We start from the raw sequence: 25783 nt of genomic DNA on the forward strand, positions 1-25783 counted from the left end.
CACCTCCTCCCCTGAATGCACCGCCCCGCTCTGCTTCTCTGCCCCCCCACCCCAGCTTCCCGCAAATCAGCTGTTCACATGGGAAGCTGGGGGGGCTGAGAAGCAGGCGGCAGCTTTGCACTCAGGCCCAGGGAGGCGGAGGTGGAGCGGAGGTGAGCTGGGGCGCGAGGAGGGCCGCCCACACCGCAGCAAGTAATTGCGGGAAGCCGGAGGAGGGGGCAGAGAAGCAGAGCGGGGCAAGGTGTTCGGGGAGGAGGCGGAGCGGAGGTGAGGTAAGCTGGGGCCGGGAGTGGGGCCGGGAGCTGCTGGTGGGTGCTCTGCACCCACCAAATTTTCCCTGTGGGTGCTCTAGCCCTGGAGCACCCATGGAGTCAGAGCCTAAGGAGCCACTTTTGATGTGATCAGTGGGGGGAGCGGTTGCTCCCCCGCTCCCCCCCAGCTACGCTATCCCACCTCTAGGAACCAGAGGGACCTGCTGGATGCTTCCTGGGAGCCGCCCCAGGTAAGCACCACCGGGACTCCCCACCTCACCCCCCGGCATGTCCTTCTGGTTCTTAGGGGTGGGGTGGGCACCCACTACGGTGGCCCACAAGACCCTCCTGACCAGTTTTGGGGGCAGTCAGGGGACAGGGGAGGGAGGTGGATGAGGCAGGGGTCCGGGGGGGGCGTCAAGGAACACGGGGGGTTCGATGGGGCAGGAGTCCTCGGGGGGCGGGGATGGGCCATGACCCCCTCGTGGAGTGAGGAGGAAACCGGTTAAGATTTTGGCAGCTCATCACTGCCTAAAGGTTAATAAATGTATGGTGTACACAAGTGGTGTTCCTTGTAAATACTCATCTGGACAGGACATTGCTACTGTTATCTCAGTGATATCTTGAAAGTTTATACAAATTTTTGGGTTTCAATATTGAAATCCATCTTGGAATTTTGTACTGTATTTTCACATACTGGGTACAGCAGGGGTTTCCCTCTTCCGCATCTCACAATGCAAACAATCTAATTGTTTGTCCTGGGACAGATTCTGATGTCATTCCTCACAATGGACAGCAACTTACTCCATGAATGGTCCCACTGACTTCAATGGAACTAATTGTATAGCAAGATGCTATTCAGCCTGAAGAAAAGTGTCAGAATCTAGCCCTGTGGCTTCACAACTTGGATCTCAATTTGTAGAAATGTCACCCACCCACATCAGCAGGTGGGGAAATTGATGGGGCCACTAGTGAAAGAGGGACAATCTCAATAGCAAGGGAATGACAGAGGCTGTGGGTCTAGCCGATCACCTATTTAGTTGGTGAGGAAGGAATTTTTTCCCCATAGGCCAAATTCCAGAGGACCAAGGAGTTTTTTGCCTTCCTCACAGCACCTGCAAGTCACAGTGGGTTAAAGAGGAACACACATGGTATCTAACTGCAGTACTGGAATGGTGTTGCTTACTTGTTGCAACCCTGCAGCTGGTTTCCAGTGGGGTTAAGAGAATAAAGTGAATGGTTCCCAGAGGTAAAAGACCTGGGATTTTGGTGATAGGTCTTGGGCTCATGTGATAGGATCAGACCTTGTGGCCTTTGTGGGTCAAGGTAAGACTTTGTGGGCCAAGGTGGCCTCGTGGGCCAAGGTGCTGCACCCTCTGTCCCCCTCAGAGAGAACTGAGTCCTGTGTGATAGGCTGAGACCCTACCCCATATTATGGATTATATGGGAAGGACCCCTGTAACTCTGGCACCATTTACGAGTTATATGTTAAGGAGCCCTGTAACTCACACTGGAACCAATCAAAACTCTGGCTTAGCAGAGTATGGGTGATGGGCTGGTAGCGCCCCTCCCTTGTGTTAAAAGTTTAATAAAAGTTGCAGCCTGCCACTTAATTCCATGCATGTATCTGTCCTCATTTTGCCATTGTGTCCACATCAACTAGATTCTTCCAGCAAAGTAATGTCTCTCTGTCTAAACTGTATTTATATGTGCATGTGTGAAAAGAGAGAGTAAGTGATAATAATGGTATATATTGACGGTTTCTGGTGACTAGAGACGCTATGAGACCTAAATGTGAGTAGTTCGTTCATAGCACTGTAACTGATCCCACGTTAAAATACAGTCCATAATAAATACAGTTTGAGTGCATTTTGTTATGACTAGTTTTAAAAACTAAACCTCTCACATAAACACAATGTAAACTCTGAGGTTCAGATACTCAACTGGTGTAAATAGATATAGCTGCATTGATTTCAATGGCGTTGGGCAGATTTACACCAGCTGAGGATCTGGCCTTAAAAAATATATTCCTAAAAAGCTCATGCTTCGCAGCTTCAACCAACCACCTCAAGGGTAAGGCAGGGATTCCCCTGCCAAATCTATTCTGTGTGTGTGTTTCGGCTCCTTCCTCTGAAGCATCATAGACGGCCAAGTCTGGGCCCATGGTGTGAGGTGGCATCGAGCATTCTGTCTCTCAGGTGCTTGTCTCTCAGCTTGGCTGGCTGGCTCTTGCTCACATGCTCAGGGTCAAACTGATCACCATACGTGGGGCTGGGAAGGAATTTTCCCTCAGGTCAGATTGGCAGTGGCCTTGAGATGTTTTTACCTTTCTCTGCAGTAAGTGTGTGCAAGTCGCCCACCAGGATTATCTGGGTATGTCCATTTCCCTGCCATTGTTGGGACCTTAGGCAATGGTCACTGCAGTCGCCCCTAAATGCTCCCTGTGGCATATAACAGTCTAGTTTTCTGTGGGCTGCAATACTTTGGTCTAATTTCAGTTATTGGGTTTAGTGTGCAGGTCCTGGGTGGTGTAGGTGACTTGAGACACACAGGAAGTCAGAGTAGATGATCTGGTGGTCCCCTCTGGCTTTAAAATCTATGACTGTATATCATTTGCAGGCTTTAGGCTCTACCCTTCAAGATGCTGAGCACATTAGCCCATTCCAACCATGTACTTAATTCAATGGGATTATTCAGATGCTAACAGTGATAAATGTCTTGTGTTCTGCTGAGCTGGGTTTATTCATTCATCTGGTAAAATACTGAGTGACTGTGGATTCTAGAAGATGTCTTGCTGCAGGAGAATGGAAGAAATTCTTTTCTGATGGTATTCATCTGTGGTGTGTCTGAAAAAAATGCATGTGTGCTTATCAATATTTTGTTACAGTGCAACCTGACATTAGAATCTTAAATGCAGGGTTCCAAGAGACTTAACAATTTACATGGCTACATAAGGTATATAATTGCATCATCGACCATTTACTTCAATAGAATGGAACCAAATAGTTTAAAAAAACTGAATGTATTTATTATGGGCAGCAGTGACCTACTCTTGTTGGCCAACTATGAAACTGGTTTGGTAGACCACTTGTGCTACCTACTGATTTTTAAACTACTTGCTTTTTCTAGAACCCCCCTGTTGTCTCAAAATTATCTTTCATACTAATTCAACATAAGAAAAATAAAAGGGTAAAAACATAGCCAGACTGATTCAAGACTTAGACTTGAGGAACACATTTGTAACAATAGCCATTAGTATCACTGGATACTTGACCTATGACTGCTATTAACCTTCCAAACTCTGACTGGACCAGGTGACTGGGAGCAGCAAATAAAGTTCCATTGTCTCTTCCCAGCTCTTGTGAGTCATGTTTTATTACATTTGTAAATACAATTTTCCATTATGCTCCCTGCTTTGGTTGCAAACATTCCAAGGGAGTATTTTAAATCCAAACAAACACTTTTTTTTAGAGGGTGGGGCCCACAATAATTTATGGTGACAAATACTTTTGTCTTTTAACTTTGATAGCTTTGTGTATACAAAAATCTAAATTTTGGGCTTAAATTTACCTAAATCTGATGGTGCAAACCCTTACTGCCAAAATCAGTGAAGAGGGAAGGAGAAGTTCCCAGCCACCCTTTTTTAATGACCCTGATCTCCTGAGCCCTTTAAAAACATACCACATACAGACACATCTTTTATCATCAGGGAAACCTACTCTTGGCTTAATCCTAAATACAGACTTATCTGACAGCAACTTCTTTTCTCCTGCAGCATACCTCTGACACCCTTACTCATTCAGTAATACCTCACTCCTAGAGTAGTTCTAGTTATTTCACTGAAATTATTTGAGGATAAAAAGTACTCCTCAGTGTGAATAAGGATATCATGAAGTGGCCCTAAAGTAGAAATTAATGTGTCAAGCTAACCTGATGCACTAGATCCCATCACATGTTCAGTGACCATTGGTGATCATTTCCAAGTTACAGACGTTTAATCTGGCTAATCTGCAGTGTCATATCTGCCCTCTGAATACTGTGTCAGAGTTGAAATTCCAAGTAAAGTTCTCAGCTATCGACAGAGATCATCTTAGCAGCATTTACTGTCAAAATGGATGCTTAAGACAGCAAAGGATTTCTTTAAAAAGTATGCGATTTGTAACAATGCATTCATGGTGCACTAAATCATGCAAGTGTGCACAGAGACATAAATTAGCAGTTTCAGATTCAGAAACCTGAGCATATACAATGCTGGCATTTTCCATTAACTAAAAAAAATAGCCCTTGGAACTTTTAAAGATAGAAAATGACTTTGTTTGTGCATTCCTAGCAGGCTGATTATGGTAAACCCCTAATTAGGTTGTAAGCTCTTTGGAACAGGGACTGTACCTCTATATATGTTTGAACAACATCTAGCCCATTGTGGGTACTAGCAGAATAGTAGTAATAAATAACTTGATGATGATATTTAAGGAATACATTGTGGAATAGAATGTATGAGCATAACCAGTTCTTGATTGTGGTAATAACAGTTGCACAACTTCCTGAAAATTTGGAAGTTAGAGGCGTTGCTCTCGAATCCTGCAGCATGCATTACTCATTTCTGTGAATTCTGTTACATAATTCAAAGCCAAAGGGCAATTCTTGTGTATCCAAATGAATGGTATCAGCTGGACTTTTAACAGCAATGACTTACCTAACCTTGGAATTTTTTAACCTTGCCCTTTCCCACCCCCGTCCCTCCCTTACCCATACAGCAACAATGTACAGATTTGGGAATTATGGGAAAACCAAAGCAGGAGTGCTGCGAACGGCCTTGATGTCTGCTGCTTGTGTTGTAGAGGTGCAGGGAGGAGTCAGAAATGAATGGTGAAGGCAGGGGGTGGTGAGTGAGTGGGGAAAGAAGAATCACAGTGAAGGAGAGAGGTAGACAGTTCCATCTTCTCATGAACTCTACCTACCATTTACATCTGCTAATGACAGTATTCAATAAGTTGGTAGTATTCAATAAGTTTCTTTAATGTAGACAAGACCCTAGATTTACTGGGGTCAAGAGAGGTTTGTGGGTTCATCTTGTTACATAAAATACCTTAAGTATGGTAAAAATGTGACAACCCTGAGTAGAAGAGCAGGGCAGTGAGCAATTGTAATATGCATCTTATTCATGAAAAAGAAGGACTGGATAGTGGTGAGCATTTGTGGAAACCCTGGTATTAAAAAGGCCCTCCAGTTAATCAAATAAAAGTCTTATTTGGTGACTAGAGCACAGCAAATAAATGTTTTGCAGAATGCTTGGGACAAGACGTCATACAAGAGAAAAAAAAATAAATACTTTCCAAAGCACGCTTGGCAACATTAGTCCAGAACAAACATGGACAACAAACACGACTTCAGAAATACAGATAAAATCCCTTACACAATAGGTAAATCCTTAAGGCTACAGTGGGAATATAGGGCCAAAGAAAACAGCAAACTGACCAGACACAATGCAATAGCCACTTTCACCAGCTTGCCAAAAATATTTTCCGCTATAAAGGAAAACTAGCTATTTTTACTATTGCCTTTGATTACGATAGAAAAATAAATAATGTAATCAGAAGTTAAACAAGGAAAACATGAGGCTTTTTAAAAAATACCTGAAAATATTTCAAATATTCTATTAATATAAACTGGGCTGTTGTGTAATACCCAAGGGCCTGATGACAATTCCAACAGGAAAGGGAGCCTCGTATCTTGCTACGTCAGATCAGAGCTGCAGAGACATGCCACGCCCTCCCTGCAGACTCAGAAAAATATGGAGTCAACATAAAAAAACCAAATAGAGAAATCACAGACCTTGCCTTAAAAAACCTGTGGAAATAGCCTGTTGGCAGTGTGTAGCTGCAGCTCTGAACTGTTGCATGTTGTCAACATGGCAGTATTTTCTATATTCAATCTTCATTTATACATCTTTTAAAAGTAATGATTATTGATTCAGTCATTTTACATATGATCAAGTTATTGGGCACTATTTTAATATTCTACTGCCGTCTTCCTACTTCTCTCCAATTACTATAATTTTTAAAAATAGTTTTACTACTTTTATTTATACGTATTTTTGTTCAGAATATGGATTTTCAAGAAGTTTGTCAGACAGCAAAACTTAAAATTTGAACCAGAACCTGACGGAGACCTCCCATTTCTAATAGCTAACCATGTGGGACAGTTTCATTTTAAAGATGACACTGATATAGACAAATAATTTATGAATGCTCCTTGTCTAGAAACTATCACAGAATTTCCAGTTGAAGCCAGCAATGCTGATAATTAAGGCTCCAATCCTGCAACTGAGCTCATGTGTCACTCCATGCAAATCAAACTGCAGGATTGAGGCCATAATTAAGAATGAGCTAACTAGTTTTTCCTAATTTTGAACTCACTTGAATATTGTGGGATGGAAACTCACTCAGATTCAAACATTTGCACTATACTTAAGAGACACTTTAAAGACCTAGAGGGTTTAATAGAAAACCTTTCTATAGATTTTTGAACTACCCAATAGAATTGAATTGAAAAATGAGTGAAAAAAGCACATAGGTTTAAATTATACAGAAAAAAATTAGAAATGCAGACTTTTTCAAGCACCAAAAATAGTTCACGATATCCACAAACTGTCAGACTTCAAGAGATTCACACATACACAATTACAATAAAGCACCATACTTTATGTTAAAGTAACAGTGAGGGCAAAACTGAAGCAAAGACATTCTGAGATATAGACAGAAATCCTGAATTTATCCTCCTAGAGGGCCAGATTATCAACCCCTTGCTAACACTGGTTTTTAGGAGTATAAGATCAGTGGGACTTCTTATCTGAGTAACTTTTCACCAATGTGAACAAGGGTTGATGATGATCTTCCCAGGAATGAACTAATTGTACTGTAGATATGTCATCTCAGGCTCTAATGCAGTGGTTTTCAACCGTTTTTCATTTCGCATGGCGGTGCGGACCCCTTTGGAAATCTTAGACATAGTCTGCGGATCCTCAGGGGTCTGCGGACCACAGGTTGAAAACCGCTGCTCGAATGTCATCAGATCTCAAAGAAAGCAGTGAGGCTTTTTTGGTTCATATGTCAATACAAAGGACAATGCAGGCACTGCAGGCTATGATGCTGGCAATTCAATAGGTGGCACTCTTTAAACTGTCAAGTTCATGGACCCCCGAGACAGGAAAAAAAAAAAACCACTATGAGGAGGTAAATGTAAACTAATCTACTGGTTTTGCCCCATTTTAGGGCAGTATATAAAATAAATACTGAGAAAGCCATGACTAGGACTGTTGCTAGGTCATGGAAAACACTATGGAACATCACAGGCATGTCCTGTCAGATTTGGAAAAAAGACATGGATTTGTGAGCTGACTGATTTTTTTCCTTCCAAATTTCTGAGCTGTCTTGTGTAGCAGGACTTTCACATGCTTTTCACCTCTGTGTTCAACTGCTACAAAAGGGCATAGAAAAAAAGTCACAGGCATCTCTGAAAGACACAGGAAGTCACAGAATCCATGTCCCCCATGACAATCAACCTTAATGATGTTCATTAATCATAACGCTTGGACCTGGACTCGTAAGAGACATTTAACACTTAGCCTTTCATGTTATTTACATGTTAAACTTTTAAATTAGTCTCATTTTAAAAAATTATCTTAATATATAAAACTAATTTCCAAAATATTTCTTCAAGAAAAAAAACGCACAGAAAAGTCAGAAGTAATTTATTTTCTAGGGGGGAGAGACTTTCAAAAATGCCTAAGGGTTTTAGGAGCTCCTAAATCCCTTAGGAGCTTTTGAAAAATTTCACCCTAAATTTCTGTGGGCAGGCATTGTGCAATCTTCCCCACACAGCTCTGCCAATGGAGATAGCAGTATGGTAATGAAGATTATGCTCCCGAAACACTCCAAGGATTGGGCAATTCTTCTGACCTTTCTGGTTTGTTTAACTCTATCTTCTCCTCCATGTCCCTCTTGAGCTTTGGAAGAGAAGTAGTTACACTAATTTCTCCATTCCATGGCCTGTGTGATGCAGAAGGTCAGATTAGATTATCATAATAGTCCCTTCTGGCCTTAAAATCTATTTATTTTATGTTTAGTCCCCTGGGGCCAGACATTTTCTCAAGATACTGGTCACTTGTGAAATTTACTGACTATTGTCAACAAAAACTGACTCACACTAATGTTTTTAAAATAGATTAACATGCTGCTTTTGGTTTGTATTTGCTCAGTCTCCTTCTGTTGATTTACCTACTCTACATGTCATAAAGCACTGAGAAATATTTCTTATGGAGAGCAATATGTATGTGGTGTTTTATTCTCTGTATTTAGCCATGAAGCTTTGCTTTGGCAGAAAGAATTAGCTACTATTCTGTTCTAGGAACTTACTGGCTGGTGGTGGCTTGGATAAATGGAAACGGAATAGCTGCTTTTTCCAGTTTAGGAGTCTCGGAAAGTCCCATTTATTCTAATACCATTTACACCAGCAGAGAATTAGGTACAGTGTCTGTGAACAAATCTAACTGTTCATGTTCAAAATCCCTTCATTATTGGAGCAATTAGCTCCCCTGGAACCTAGAAAAAAATCCTAACTGAATGAGAATCTAAACAAGACATAAATTTGGTACCTGAGTGAGGATTAACTGTGAGTAAATACTGGCACTAGATACCTATATTTGTATAAGAGATCATTTAGTTTGTGTAGGCCTTCAGGTTTTTTTGGCTTCCAGAAACCGCCAACAAAATATTTAAAGTACATAGTCTTCTGTCGTTGGTAGCCTTTATCTCTTTTCTCTATTACAGCAGATGTACCTTATCTCTCCATATTTTTTGCTTTACTTGGTCAAGTATTTTGTCATTAGATAAGCACGCTGTGACAATGCTAGTGTCTGGCGTAACTCCTCAAGGCCTTGCACCTTTTACCATATAACGGACTCTTTATTTTATAACTGACCGCAAATCACCCTCTACATTTTTCAATCCCAGAAAATAAGGATCCTTTAAAAGGATGTTTTTGGAAACATTTAACACTTCCTGGCACCTCATGGAAAACTTGGAAACATTCCATTTTGACAGACTGTGGTATGCATTTGCCTGTGACTGAGACGTTTCTCCTCTTTCCCCCACCTCTGTTTATTAAACTTTATGACCTTTGCACAAAAACAGAATCTTTGTTGCCTAAATTTTTTTAAGCCATCTGAGGATTTCCCTCTCCTGGAGGAATTCTCAGCTGGCTGCCTACACTGCATGCAGAGGTGTAATTGCAGCACATGTAGACATGCCTCAACTAGCTTTGATCTAACTAGCTTGAAAAACAACAACAATGAAGCTATGTAGGGTTTCCAGTATCCAGTTTTTGACCAGAAAACCCAGTAGAAAAGGGACCCTGGTGGCTCCAGTCAGCAGTGCTGACCTGGCCGTTAAAAGTCTGGTTGGCCACAGTGGGGTTGGCAGACTCCCTACCCGGCTCTGTGCAGCTCCCAGGAAGCAGCCAGCATGTCCCTCCGGCTCCTAGCTGTAGAGACAGCCACGGGGACTCCACGAGCTGCCCTTGCCCCAACCACTGGCTCCGCCGCTCCCATTGGTTGGGAGCCGAAGGCAATGGAAGCTGCGGGGGCAGTGCTCAGGGCGGAGGCAGTGCGCGAAGGCCCCGTGGGTGCACCTCCACCTAGGAGCTGGAGGGACATGCCAGCCGCCTCCTGGGAGCCGCCTGAGGTAAGTATCTCCTGGAGCCCGCACTCCTCATCCCCTCCCAGACCCAAACCCTGACCCAGTCCTGAGCCCCCTCTTGTACTCCAAACCCCTCGGCCCCAGCCTAGCGCCTATTCCTGCACCCTAAATCTCTCATCCCTGGCCGCACCCCAGAGCCAGCACCCCCAGCTGGAGCTTCACCCCCTCTCAAACCCCAGCCCCCTGACCCTGCCCGAGCCCCCTCCCACACCCTGAACTGCTCGGCCCCAGCCCAGAGCCCCCTCCTACACCCCAAATCACTCATCCCTGGCTGCACCCCAAAGCCCGCACCCCCCCAGCCTGGAGCCTTCATCCACTCCCACACCCCAACCCTCTGCCTCAGCCCGGACCCCTCCCACACTCCAAACCCCTCACTTCCAGCCCAGAGCCCCCTCCTGCACTCCAAACACTTCATCTTGGCCCCACCCATGAGCCCTCAGGGGTATGCTGGCTGCCACTTCCCGCAGCTCTCATTCCACTGCGAGCTGTGGGGTGCCGTGCCTACGGTCGGTCAACATCCGCAAAACGTCTCGCAGCAATCACCTTACCCTGATGGGCCGCATGCAGCCCGTGGGCTGCAAGTTGCCCACCACTGCTCTACACTGCCACCAAGCCTCTATGCTGCCACCTTCCATATCAACTCGGAGCATGTAGAAACAGCAGCAGTAATTACAGCAATAAGGTTTTTGGCCGAACACCAGAAAATACGAAAAAAAGAAAGGGATTACACATGCACTAATACAACCTGTGTCCCACAGATGGGTACAACTAAAAATAGCAGTTGTGGCAAAGCAGTAGCAATACATCTGCACACTAGTTGTCACTATACAGAAATTGAAGCAAGCGAACTGCAAGGAAGGGCTACAGGATGATGGTATATATGTGAAATGGATAGTTACTGTACAGATGGAAAAATGCAAGGTACATCCAACACACATTTGGGAAGCCTGGCATCTGCCCATTACCCAGTCCTGTAATACCATCATAACGGATGCGGCTGTGCCATAAGCTTGGTGGGTGGCCTTGGACAAGCCACTGAGGGTATGTCCATTCTGCAAATGGAGGTGTATTACAGCTCAGGTTGGCATACCCATGCTAGCTTTAATCCATCATGTTTAAAAATAGCAGTGAAGGCATGGCAAGACAGTCTGGGCTAACAATGTGAATATGTAACAAGGATTCTGGGTGGGCTTATACACTGTGTCTTTACTGCTATTTTTAGTTTTGCTAGGTAGATTAAAGCAAGTGCAGGTATCTCTACATGGGTTGCCTTGCAATCCCACCCCTGATTGCAGCATGGACATACCTAAATCTCTCTGGACCTCAGTCTCCTGAAGATGATGACTCTTCCTTTCTCCCACCCGTTTGGAGTGATAGGCACCTATCTCCTCTTCGTGCCATTGATAATTTCCCTTTAAATTGTAAATTCTTTGGGGCAGGCAGTGTCACACTATGAGTATGTACATTGCCTGTCACAATGGGCCCCAGTCATGCTGAAGTCTCTAGGTACTAACATAATACAAATAATAATAATCAAAATAAATCACATGCAGCTAGGACTCCACTGCTGAACATGTTCGTTTATTCCCTTCTCTATCACCTCAGGCAATCAGGACTTTTACTATTGTCTATACATAGACAGAGACACAGACAAGTGCTCTCAGCTCGGGACTAGACGCAAGGAACCCTTGTATTCTAATTCTCACTGATGCGGATTCTCTCTATGGCCTTGGACAAATCACTTAGCTCTCTTTTTCATTTCCCCTATTTGCAAGAGAAAGCTAAATTACTTCTTTCACAGGGGGACTGTGAGGCTTAATGTCAGTCCTGGGGCTGGTTTTATTCAACATCTTTATTGATGATCTGGATGATGGGATGGATTGCACCCTCAGCAAGTTTGCAGATGACACTAAGGTGGGGGGAAGAGGTAGATATGCTGGAGGGTAGAGATAGGGTCCAGAGTGACCTACACAAATTGGAAGATTGGGCCAAAAGAAATCTGATGAGGTTCAACAAGGACAAGTGCAGAGTCCTGCACGTAGGAAGGAAGAATCCCATGCACCGCTACAGACTGGGGACCGACTGGCTAAGCAGCAGTTCTGCAGAAAAGGACCTGGGGATTACAGTGGATGAGAAGCTGGACATGAGTCAGCAATGTGCCCTCGTTGCCAAGAAGGCTAACGGCATATTGGGCTGTATTAAGAGGAGCATTGTCAACAGATTGAGGGAAGTGAGTATTCCCCTCTATTCGGCACTGGTAATGCCAATACCTGGAGTATTGAGCCCACTACAGAAGGGATGTGGACAAACTGGAGAGAGAGTCCAGCAGAGGGCAACAAAAATTATTAGGGGAAGGGGCACATGACTTATGAGGAGAGGCTGAGGGAACTGGACTTATTTAGTCTGCAGAAGAAAAGAATGAGGGGGGATTTGATAGCAGCCTTCAACTGCCTAAAGGGATTCCAAAGAGGATGGAGCTAGGCTGTTCTCAGTGGTGGCAGATGACTGAACAAGGAGCAATGGTCTCAAGTTGCGGTGGAGGAGGTCTAGGTTGGATACTAGGAAATACTATTTCACTAGGAGGGTGGTGAAGCACTGGAATTGGTTACCTAGGAAGGTGATGGAATCTCCATCCTTAGAGGTTTTTAAGGCCCAGCTTGATGAAGCCCTGGCTGGAATGATTTAGTTGGTGTTGGTCCTGTTTTGAGCAGGGAATTGGACTAGATGACCTCCTGAGGTCTCTTCCAACCCTAATATTCTAGAATTCTAATGCTGCAAGACACTTTGCAGATTAAAAGTACTGTTTAAACAAACATTATTGCTCAGGATGCTGCCTAGTACATAAACACTGCAAGCCACTGTTTTGTAATATCTGTAGTAAGGATAAGATGTTGGTTTGTTATTTTCTATAGGCGTTCATGTGGCTATAAAGATACATTAAAGGTACTGAATGCTTAGGTTAAGTGTTCCTGTAATGTAGGCATAAAGCAAAATAATAATTAAAAAACACTCCATTTGCGGGGTCTAATCTAGCATTGGGGGTGTTCAAATGGTAGGATATAGTCATACATACTCACATACTGCAACATTCATTACCTCCTATTGCACAGTGACCTCAACCATCCATCTGTAAAATAGGGATAATATTTACCCACTCCAGATGGTTAGGCACCCTCTGGCCCTCTTGCTTAAAGAAACACAAGCACTCTATTTCTTGTCACTCCATTGTTGACACAGGAAGGTGTTTTACAGAGACAACATTGCAGATCTGCGGACCAGTGATCAGAAAGCTAACACTGTATGTGGAAGCCAACCTGGGACTGCTTTAAGGAGAACCTAGAACAAGGCAGGATGCCACACACTGTGCCGTTTCCTGAAATCAAAAACTGCTTGTAATCGGGGGTGGGAGGATGGAGTGGGGTTATATGAGCTGCCGAACAACACATCCATCTTTTCAGGGTTCATGGCATCAAACCCAAAGTGGTACGCATGGAGCAGGGTTGCCAACACTGGCCCAAACACCAAAGTAAATCCTGCCCCATGTCCACTTCAGTCCCACCCACAAAGCAACTTCATCTTCACAGACTCTCCACAAAGTTTACTTGAACTTTTACCCAAAATGCTGCAATAGGGTGGGTGGGCAGGAAGGAGGAGAGGGAAATCCCTTTTTATTATGGGAATTTCACCTTTCTCCAGAGCTGCGGTTCTTGGCTGCTAAGACTTAATGTTCCTAAATATCTAAAACTCAAAAGGTACTTGGAGCCCCACTATGACATGCTGTACCTCAAAGTAGTACCCTGGACCCCCCCTTATTCACCACTGTGATATGATTATGATACCTCACAAAACATGCATTGTACGAAAGTATCATTTTAAAAATCTTGATCTATTAAACATTAATATCCTGTTAGATTGTATGTACTATCATTGTATGTGAAGTTATGAAGAATTGCTGTATGTGTTACTGAAATATGTTGTAAGGTTGGGAGACACCCACAGCTGGCCTTTCAGCAGGGACAAAGGAGCAACCATCAATGGCCAGACAGGCACTGATGGCCTATCAAGAAGAATCCACTCTCCCAGAGGATCCTTAGAGAGGGCACATATGCAAGGGGACTGCCTGACCCCCACGTCACAGCAAGGATCTTTCTAGCAGCTGGAAGAAAGTATAAAAGAGGGACAGTGACATCATCATTTGCCTCTCCTCTCCCATCTCAACATCTGGAAAATCATCTGGAAGACAAAGACTTTGAACTGCGGAGATTGGCCCCAGGCTGGGAAAGATCCAGCCTATGCATTGAGAACTCTGAGCTGCTGGTAACATCTATTAGGGCGAGAGACTACTTGATTCTAATCTTGCTTAGTCTGTAGAATTTAAACTGCATATTTATTCTTATTTCTTGTGTAACCAACTTTGATCTCTTTGCCTGCTAGTTATAATCGCTTAAAATCTGTCTTTCTGTACTTAATAAATTTGTTTTATATTTTACCTAAAACTGTGTGGTTTTGGTTGAAATGTTTGGGGAATCTCAGCTCAGGTTAACAAGGCCTGTTGCACATCCACTGCTTTTTGTTGGAGTGGCAAACTAATTAATGAGCTTGCACTGTCCAAGGAAGCCTAGAGCAGTGTAAGACGGTATATTTCTGGGGTGCAAGACTGGGGGTTGGTGTGATTGGCTGTTGCCTCTCTCTGTAAGACTGAGTGGCTCAGGGAGCATTCATGCAATTTAGCTGGGTGCGGGGCTCCACATGCTGATGGCTGAGAGATCACAGCACCTGGAGGGGTTTTGCGGCTTGTCACTGGCATAGCATTGTGTGAGATAGCCCAGGCTGGAGAATTAAGGGGGCACAGCAGTCCCACAGTTCCAAATTGTACCCTGGGGATTCTGTCACACCCACCTTTTGTAATTTGAATGAGGATAGTTATGCATTCTCATTCTAGTGCTGTACTTTTAAACCAACTCACATTCCACAGTTCAAAAACTGCTGATCAAGAAATTATCATACCTTAGTTATATTGGTGTAAATGGCCTGAGGCTGAAGGAGAAGTAGTAGCTTTTCAACATGGGAGTAATATAGTAATCATCTTGACAAGAGCTGCACTGGGTTTATCAGATCTAACATACAAATAAAAACTAAAAAAGGCATAACAATGTACTTAGTAAGAGTTACAGACATAGATAGTCCTCCAGCCAGTCTTCTGCCATTCTGATACTTTATTCTAATATAAACACAATTTAAGATTTCAGTTGATCCCTTAACGGCTTTCAGATGGAGCACTCATCACTTCGATGCACCTAGTTAATCATACAATTAAGGAATAAGACTTGGATACAAGTTTGTTTGCACTTGAAGTTCTATATTTTAAATAGCTATCATTGTATGTTAATATATTATTATTATTATTTTAAACAAGCTTGCTAGATAAAACAGTATTGTGCCAGCGCTTTTACTTTATTTAAGAACAGGGCAGTTGGATGTTTTTTGGAACCCTTCCCAAATTGTTTGATTTAAATGACTCTTCAAAATTCAGGGACAGTCTGCTATATAAATAGACTGACAAATGTCAGAAGTATTAGTTTAGGAGATAACAGTTAATGATTAAAGATGATGATATGAAAGTGTACTGTGGTTTTGTGGCCTTTGGCGCTAAGAAATTATTGCGAAGACAAAGAGGAGACACACGTCACTTAGGGTACATCTACACTGCAACAAAGCCTCCCCGTGCAGCTGCAGCTGACCCAGGTCAGCTGACTCAGGCTTGCAGGGCTCAGGCTGCCAGGCTAAAAGCTGCAGTGTAGCCATTCAGGCTTGGGCTGCCTAGCTCTGAGACCCTGCAATGGGGTGGGGTCTCAAAGCCCAGACTCCAGTCCAAGCCCAAACATCTACACTTCAATTTTAAGCCCCACAGCCCGAGCCCCGTGAATGCAAGTCAATTGACCTGGACTCTTGAGACTCAGTGCTGTGGATTATTTATTGCAGTGCAGACAACCTTTAAAGCAGAATGTCAAGATGGGTCAAATAAAGTATATAGCTGAGAGCCACAGCAAGCTTTATACTGGGCGTAGCCTCTATCTGGCTGCATTTTATAAGTATATGTGTGCCAAGAGGGAGAGATAAAGAGGAAGTAAGGAGTCTTCCTACCATTTTGAGGCTGCCCAGAATTTCAGCCCTTGAGGTGAGGTGAGTGCAGGGCTTGATACCCAGGTAGGTGCAACTTAGTGGAAAGTAAGCAGGGGAGGAATGGAGAGTAGGTGGCACCATAGATCTGTCCCTCACACCCTGCCAGCTAGTAGAGCTCGTCCAGGTTGGGTTGAAGGGAAGAGGATGGTCCATTCCTCTGGAAACAGTCCTTACCAGCTGATCATTTTTAGACAAGTCAAGACTGTCAAACTTGACCAACTGCATCCGTTTAAACTGCACCCTAATGGCCCTGCTGCCAGCTTCTACTTCAATCTGTGTAATCAACCTCACTTTCCTGTTCACCTTCGGATCTGGCATAGCATCACTGCAGTGGCGGATGTGTGGCCTGCATAGGGCGCCCTGTGTCATCACTGTATCTCCCATCTACACTGATTTTAAATATCAGCAAGAGGCGGTCGCACAGTCTGGGTTTGCTTCCTTTGCAGCATGGCTGCCTCCACAAACTCCCAATTGGCTGCAGCTGCTGAGGGTTTTTTAAAGCTGCTTGGCTGCAGGTTGATCTTGCTTGCAGTCAGTGAGCCAAGGATACAATGCTCTTATGTAGGGTTCACATATGGTATGTCCAGGTGCCTGAAGAGAAGATTTCTGCCCAAGGATTTTTCTGCATATCTGCTCATTTACGTTCCTTTTTTTTTTTTTTTGCATATCTGATACTATTGCCACATTCTGCTCACCCTGCACACAGTGGGTAAATCACAGCCATAAAGCTGGATCAGGCCCTAAGGGTATTGCTGTTTGACACAATGATGAGAGAGAGAATCAAAGCTTTTCTACTAACTTATGTTTTAGTTCAGTAAATTTTAATGTCCGTGCCTTTGACAGTCCAAGAAACTGATTTCTAATCACAGACTTAGCCATGCTAGGAAAGCAGTAATTTTTAGGTAGAATTAGTTGCATTGTTAGGTGGAATTAAGTTTTTACCTTCTCTGAAATATCCTACTTTATTTCAGCCACTCTGTGAGAAAAGACACAGGACTAACTGGTCTATTCCAGTAGCACCGTTTGTGTGTCTTTGACTAAAAGAGCTAGCCAGTCCTATGAAATTTTATATAAAACACCAGTATTAACAAAAACAGCACAAGAGAGCTGTGAGTAATGCCATATCTAGTTTCCCCTTATTATTATGACCTTTTCTTACATTTTCTCATTTCCCTTCACTAATTTGTTGGGGGGATTTTTAAATAAACCTCACTCAGCAGTTTACTTTGGTCTTTTAATCATCACTCTTTGACGCTCCAATCCCTGCTTCATTTATGTAGGACACCTTCTCTCTGACTCTCAAAGTTTACTTGAGCAATATAATTCAAGTGCTACCCCTATCTTGAGTCCTATCCACAAACAAAAACCCTCAACTCAAGTGCATTTGGTGCTTTAAACTTGAGTTGGCCAGCCTGAGAGGCACTATAGTCTAACACTCAAATGAACGGAGCTTGTCACTTGCTGACACACTGATCCCATAGTATGACTGGAGGCTAGTGCCGCTTGAGTGCCACTAGTTCTCCAATGCCTTCCCACAATTCCCCTTGTGTGCCCAGAAAGGACAGGCGAGTTCTCTCACAATTACTGGGAAAGAATCCCTAGAGAGGCTCAGCTTACTACTTTCTAAAGAACTAGGAGATGTGCCCCCAGAAGTCTTAACACCACACACAAATGAGTTCAGTGCCCATGTGAACACAGCATCTCAACTGTTATTTTGCAGTGTGACCACTTTCACTCAAGCTAGGACTGAGAAGAGTAACTTGAGCATAAGGGGGAGAATTTGCACAGAACTTATCACTTGTGTGTCTTCAGTCAGCCAGTAGATTCACTTTTTCACTTTCATGAGCACTAGAGCTACCTACATGCCCATTTCTCTCAAGGTGATGGTGAGTGTGTGAAAACAGCAGATTAAAAGGAAACAATTGCAGTAGCTGTTATATCAATTTGTATGATACCTTGAATACTGGGCACTGGTATAATTCCAGAGGATAATTACACCAGTTGTGAATTTGGTATTGACACATGGGGCCTGTATGGGAGGAGCAGACAGCAGCAAGCACACTGGGTCAGAAACCCACAGGACAAAAAGAATTGGTTTTATTGCCAGTTAATCACTAAAGATGTGTCCTAAAAAGAGTTTTACCCCTTTAAGGGACCAACAGAGCATGGCTTACCTGAGCACAAGATTAAAAAACAAACAAGTCAGGACCTCCAGCCTATTTCCCAGCTTCAGTCCCTGGTGGTTAGGGGGATTCAAAGGGCTCATTCAGCCCAGTTATCAAAAGAAATTAAACAAAAGACTCCAGGCTGGCTTTAGGCTTCCCTGAATCCATGAACATAACTGCATCTTTCAGCATCCATGCTCTTATATAGAAGAGAAGAAGGGTCTGCCCTTGTCCACAGCTCTACCTGCCCCTTCCTGAGGGTTTGTGCAGCAAAGGTGAACAGCTGTGTTCCTTCCCACAGAAAAAATGGTTAACCATTTGCCTGCCAGCCCAGAGACAGAGTCTCTACAGGCCCAGTGAGTTCTAGCATGTCATATATGATAGGACAGAAATTACTATTGTGTCATGATCAATAGATATACAAATATAATATGGAGGAATTGAATGTGACACAATAGGAGTCAAGCACAGGCTTAAATTAATGAAAAAGAAATATTGTTTAAATGTTGTCCCTTAACATTCCTAGAGCAAATTACTAGGCTAATTATAAATTCCTCTGAGTTGGTGAACATCAGCTTGTGTGCCATAGGATAGTGAATTTTTTTCCCTAAATGGTAACATCATTATGTTTTCAGTGACCTGTGGTGAGCTGCAGAATTATCAGGGGCCGTATTTATTAATTTGACTGATGTGCTACAGGTCTGAACAATTTTATTGTTGCCTTCCCCCAACCCCCATGAAACAGTCAGTTGCTGACTCAGTAGAATAAACTTGGCCTGTTATCTCACAAACTAGAGAGGTGAGCTCTACAGGACTCCCTCCTAGAGTTCACATTTTCTAAGCTCTTCATGTGGAAGAGTTTACTGTAGGCTTTTTAAAAAAATAACATGCAATATCTGCTGTCTACTACCAGTCCCTGGTAGGATTGCCAAAACAGAGTACACGTTCTGGTAGTGCAAAGCAAAGAATCTCTAAAACCAGTTGAACTAACTATTTAAGGATTCCTCCTGCGTAGGGGGGTATCCTTGGGAAGTGTAAAGCTTCCATGTTTTTACCACCCCCAATGGCAGTCACTTGTGCATAGGGTAAGGCCAAAAAGAAAGGGTGGGGTGGCCAGGCATCCATAGCTCCTGCTAATCCCCAGATGCCAGACTGGCCCCTTTGGGTCATAAGCAATGAGTATAAACTAGAGCAACCCTGGAGCCTCAGTAGATAAAGAAATTTGAAAATGTTTTCAATAGTAAGTTTTTAAATGGAAAAAAGCACAAATTTATTGTACTGTTTTTAAAACTTTAGAATCAAATTAGCTCTCAGTTACATGAGTGCATCTCCCATTTAAGTCAATAAGATTTGTGGATGCATAACTGGGAGCAAAACTTGCCTTCTGCCCTACCTTTTCTTCAGCCACATAACACAATTCATATTGCAGTACCAGAACCCAATGGGTGGGTGGGTGTGGGCCCATAGGAACAATGAGCCTTCCAAGCTACATTTTGATTTTGTTTGTAAAGTAAAGTATTTTAAATGAGAGTGAAACCTGGATGAGTTTAGGACCCAAATCTGCCAAACACCATCAGGGGTCTTTCAGTTTAGATCAGAGTAGCTGTCATGCTGGCAATTGGCAGCTCCCTTTGAAACCAAGGCCGCTGAAGGGGAGATTTTGATTATCTAACAAAAATGCTTTTCTGAAGCAATGCACTTTTTTTTAATTCTCCTCAGAGTGGAGTTTTTATGGTCTTCAAAACTCATTATTGATCGGATATAAAATTGATCTGTCAACATACTATGCATAAATAGCTCATGCTGTGCCTGTCCACGGGTGTCCACACGCTAGAGTCAAGTAAAGAAATTAGCAGGTCCCATCTTCCTGCATGTGTGTCTCACAATGCACCACAGCTGCCACTTAAACTAAGACTCTTCAACATGGTCTGCAAGCCAATATGTTACAAAGGGAGGCAAAGAGAAACCTCCCACTGAGTAAACCAATAAACTCTCACTGTGTGAAGCTGGTAGTAGGAGTTATTCTTTCTTTATCTCACTGCTCAGGTTTGTTCAGGGACCTGAGGGCTTCAAAAGCAGACTGCCAGGGGAGTGACAGCCTCTCCAAAGGAAATTAAAAGACAAGCAAAGTCTGCTTCTTGCCCACTGCACTGCAGGGTCCCAAACCCACATGTATTAAGGAGGCTTTTAAGAAGAAAGTACTAATCATGCTGTAACAGGCAGTTACACAAGAGACCAAAAAAATTCTGTCTTTCCTGTATATAGAGAAAAATAGAAAGCCTCAAAGGGTCAAATACAGGACCTGTCCACCTGATGTAATCTGAGATTCTCTACTCCTCTCAAAGTATTTTTCTAAAGTGTTTACAATCTGCAAAACAAATTCAGCCAAGTCAAAGACCCGGTGAGACCAGAACAATTTTGGGGGGGGGAAACAAGCAAAAACAAAACAAAAAAAACAGGTTCACCCCTGCAGCACTGACTTTGGTGCAATAATGAAGATCCCTTTTGCTCCTTCCTTGCTCCCAGACAAGGAGGTGATGATTTCTCTTCTGCTAAACAATCCTCCCTGCAAGCCACTCCCCATGGTCTTACCCATGATGTCTTTTGGGCATCTTGGCATAGTGGCTGTCTCCTCCCTGCTGCTCCTTCTTAGGACAGCAGGCTGCCTGTACTCCCCAACCCCAATCTTCTGTATCCAGAGAGCTAGTAAGGAGGCCCACTCAACCCCAGTTCAAGCAGAGAATCTTCCTGGTGTGGATGGGCTGTCAGCCCCCATGTGGCAGTAGAGAGAATGAGGAAATTTTCCATTTAGTCCCACTATACTAACAGTAATAGTGCTTTCAAGTTACAGTAAAGAGTGGAAAAGGCTAAGAGAATCCTTCCACCAACCCCACTCCTTCCCCATTTTTGCTGGTCTGGATAGGACCCTGAAAACACCATCAATCTGTTGCTCTCTGTTTAGGAGATGCACAGTACATGGCAAATACATCAAATTCAAAACCCACTTTGTTTCAGACAAAATATGTTGTCCCATTGCATGTTACCACGTGATATGTTATAACCTAGATGTTGCAAACTGCAATTCATGGACTAGCAAAGCACTTGTGGATGGTCCATGGGCAACTTAATTTGTTTCCAGGTACTAAATATCTTTAGAAGACAAAGAAAAATACTTTACTTTTCCATATAAGCAATTTTTCTAGGTGCTGCAGGAATGCTATCTGATCATAAACTGGCAAAGAGATGGTCTGCCCAATTCTGACTGGGTGGGGAAGTGTTTCATGAGACTCTCTCCAGTGAGATAAGGCCCACGTTCTGAAAAGTATAGAACCACCTCTGAATAACCCAACATATTTTTATTGTGTTTGGGAAGAGGGGATTTCCTTCCAAAAATGACCAAAATCCTGTCACAAATGTTTTATTGGTGCTAAGATAATTTTAGATCTCATGGACACCATTGTGTGGGTCAGTGGAAATTATGCCTGTCCTGGTTGGACAACTTAAGTTGTTATACGGCGGTTGGATAGCTCTTTGAAGTTTATTCCACAATGCTCAGCAATGGAACACCATGTTGATCCCTCATCTGAGGAAGTCCGGCATGCCATCCCTCAGACAAAAAAAAAAAAAAAAATCACAAGGCACCAAGCCCAGACGGCATCCCATCTGAGGTTTTTAAAGCTGGTGGAACAATGCTCCAGCACAAAAGCTTTGCCAACTCCTCGACAAAATCTGGACCTGTGAAGAAATTCTACCTGACTTTAAGAATGCCAACATTTTTATTAATATTGTAACAAAGGGAACAAATCTTTATGCAGGAACTACAGACGTATTGCTCTCCTCTCCATCGCAGGGAAGATTCTTGCCCAGATCCTACTAAACCAACTCCTCCCCCTTGCCAAGGAACTCCTCCCCGAGTCACAGTGTGACTTCAGACCATCCCGAGGCACAACCAACATGATCTTCATGGCACGACAGATTCAGGAGAAGTGCAGAGAGCAACACCAGGAACTGTTTATGGCATTCAATCGACCTAACCAAGGCCTTTGGCTCTATCAACCATGATGCCCTATGGAAGGTGCTGTGTAGGTTTGGCTGTCCACAGAAATTCATTTCCATCATCAGACTACTCCATGATGGGATGACTGCCACCATTTTGTGCAACAGCTCAGAGACGGAACCATTCACCAATCGCACCAGTATCAAGCAGGGCTGTGTCATTGCTCCAACACTATTCTCCATTTACCTAGCTGTGATTCTGATTCTCATTCAAGGCTACCTTCCTAATGGAATCAGGATTGAGTATTGTATGGATGGCCAGCTCCTCAATCTTTGACTTCTCCAAACAAAATCTAAGATCATGAGAATTGACATCACTGACCTTCAGTATTCAGATGACTGTGTCATTCTTGCACACACAGAGGTGACCTACAAAGCACCCTAAATCTTTTTGCAGATACCTATCACAGCCTGGGTCTCTCTCTCATCAGCAGCTTAGTTTGCATGCTCTGTTTTGTTTTTTGGTAATCTGCCTCATTCTGTCTGCTACCTCCTTAACTATTTAAAATACACCTGTTCTAGTTAATACATTTATTTCTGGTTTGAAATACAACCCAGTTTAGGTAATTTCTAACTGGGGAGCGGGGGGCAAGAAATTGTGCATACTCTCTTCCACATTGAGGGAAGAGGCAAATATAATATATCTTTGGGTCTGTACTCCAAGGAAGGTGGATATCTCAGTGCTGGAGCAAGTCCCTTAAGATAAGTCTTCCTAGAGCTGATCTGCAGCTGGGTGTGGCCCTACCTGTGTGTGTGTTAAAGGAGGTTTTAAGAGCCTGGCTCAGCAAGACAGGTAAAAGGGGGCCCATGCTGGCAGAACAGGTAGACTCAGTAGCATCTCAACACACCAGGTGACTTCCCAATAGGTCCAACACATCAGACATGCCTTGCATGTTATACAAAGATACATACATTTGTATACACAGAGGTAAATGTAGGGAAAAAGCAAATGTAATGGACCTGATCCAAAGCCCATTGACATAACTGAGATTTGGATCAGGTCCATAATGATTCACAACAAAACAAATATGAAAAATTACTATGTAAAAATGTCACTCTTACTCAGAGAGTTCGATTTAGGTACCTAACTTTAGGTACCAAACTTTGAACATTTTGGCCCTAATAAAAATGTCAGCTGATGATACATGAGATCAAATAAAATCCAACACTCTTCGCTTTGTTGACTGTTCAGGGCTAAGACTAAAAACTGATTTTTGTCCCTAAATAAGCAGATGGAACTCTGAACCCCAAGGAGCAGATCTGTTAAGAGACTGCCTCCAACATGTTTCCCCTTCTGCTCAGTCAGAATTTGTATTTAACTCAGACATTCTGCTTCCTTCCCCAGAGTTTAAGAAAAGCTCTGTGTAGCTCGAAAGCTTGTACCTTCCATCAGTAGAAGTTGGACCAGTAGAAGATATTCCTTCACCTACCTCATCTCTCAGATTCTGGGACCAACACGGCTCCAATAGTACTGCAAATGAGTATGAACGTGACATTTGTACAGTAGTTTCAGAGTGCAATGACTTTCAGTTTTGTTGTCACTTTTTTAAAAAAATAACTTCAGGTGTTCAATACCTTGCAAAAACAAGGTCCCTTTTATTTAGATACCTAAATATAGATTTAAGTGCCTAACTTTTAGGCACCAATGCTGACAATGTTGCCCTCTGTTCCAATCAGTGAAGCATCAATAAGGAGGACGCATGAGATGGAATGAACCCCGCTTGATTCTGAGAGTTTTGGATAAGTTGACAGGGCTGGCGGTTGTGAAAACCAAATAAACTGAGCATATTTGATTCAGGATTCATTGAGAGTCAATAACTATGCAAGTGCATAATGCTAAATTTATAAGTTTCAGAATAGAGCCTCATTTAAATGTAGCTAAGAAGTGTGTATGGTATCCTATGATTAAAGCCAGTGTTTTAGTGGTGATATATAGTTTAGTATAATGACCGCACTGAACAGTGGATACATATCAACATGCAACAAGGTGGGTGTTTTGACTGACATGATCTATTCAGTAAATTGAATCCTCATCATATATATATATAGAATGTTTTTTCCATATGATACATAATTTCCTCCATTGCCATTGCCTTCATCTCACTGAGGATCAAGGATTCAATCAGTGACTTTGGAGAGCTATTCTACATTTGGCTAACAGCAGTGCTATGGGCACAAATGTTTTAGCTCCTGAGTTAAAACAATTAGCGGTTGCGTCCATTGTTGCTCGATGATAACGATGTCTGACAATGAAGTTATTACCAGACTGAAAGTTTGGCTATGTATACTATACAAGTTAGATGATATAATATGAAAAAAATCTAAGCAGTAATTTAACCCTGGTGAAGCAATTTAAAATTCATTATAAATCTAGCATTAATAGAAATCTGTTTTCTTTGCCATTGAATAGCGTCTCTCTAAATATCCACTATTCTTTCACAAAAGTCAAAGGGGAAAGGGATTCCTCAACTTCTTTAAGCGAGCATATTTAAATACATGCTCAGTGTCAACACAGCCCTGTCGCTAAAAGCTGGCATGTGTAAACGCTCTTCGTTGGCACTTTGTTGTCACTTCTACTGTCAAAATACTTCCACCCCCATGAGCGGCATTCACTTTGTCAGCAGGAGAGTGCTCCTGCCAACAAAGCCACATTCACACTGCCACTTGCCACGGCAAAACTTTTGTCTTTTGGAGCAGGGGGGTGCTTAAGCACCCATGAAAGACAAAAGTTGTTGACAACTTGGCAGTGTAGACAAAGCCTAATATTCTGGGATCAACATGGGTACACAACCACTGCATTCATCTCAAGGGACCTGCAAGATCTGCTGGAAGAGAACAGTCAATTTTTAGCATCAACACAGATACAAGTAAAATCTATAGAAGTTTCCCAGTTTTAGAGACAATCCAGACAGGAGGCAGATCTTCCAGTTTGTTCAGCCCCAGCTATGTTCTATTTTTGCAACAATTTTTTATTATAATTTCAAGTATTGGGATTAAATATTGAGACCATTTGGGTTATAATTTCCTTCCTCAAGCTTAGTTACATGGAGCATTACACTCTGAACTATCTAAAATTCTAATCAATAATGAAAAACAATTTGTGTGATCAACAGGAAAGAAAAAAGTTATGTTTATTTCTGCCATTTATTTTACAGGAAAAGCAAAGCACGCCCACTAAATGTGCATTTAAAAAGTGCTACTTCAATGCATTAAGTAGAATGAAAGGAGAGTCTCTAAAGACTGGTCATGTAATATAATAGCTATTGGTTTTCTGTTATTACTAAAGTCTAGAGTACTCTCTTTGTAAACATCCCTGGGCAAAGAAAATAATTGAAATACCAGTTTAGCAATCTGTTACCAGGATGTGATC

General features: G+C 42.8%; 1 protein-coding gene across 1 annotated transcript in view; it reads right to left on the reverse strand.

Annotated features, from left to right (window-relative positions):
- Positions 1 to 391: 391 nt before the first annotated feature.
- Positions 392 to 25783, reverse strand: part of LOC311531739 (uncharacterized protein) — a 130964-nt gene continuing 105572 nt past the window's right edge. Inside the window, exon 6 of the mRNA XM_084649404.1 lies at positions 392 to 3097. The gene's annotated coding sequence lies outside the window, so the exon portion shown is untranslated. The remainder of the gene's footprint in view (positions 3098 to 25783) is intronic.

The sequence above is a fragment of the Lepidochelys olivacea genome (genome assembly GCF_965140295.1).
Source record: "Lepidochelys olivacea isolate rLepOli2 genome assembly, chromosome: 1".
NCBI lineage: Eukaryota > Metazoa > Chordata > Testudines > Cheloniidae > Lepidochelys > Lepidochelys olivacea.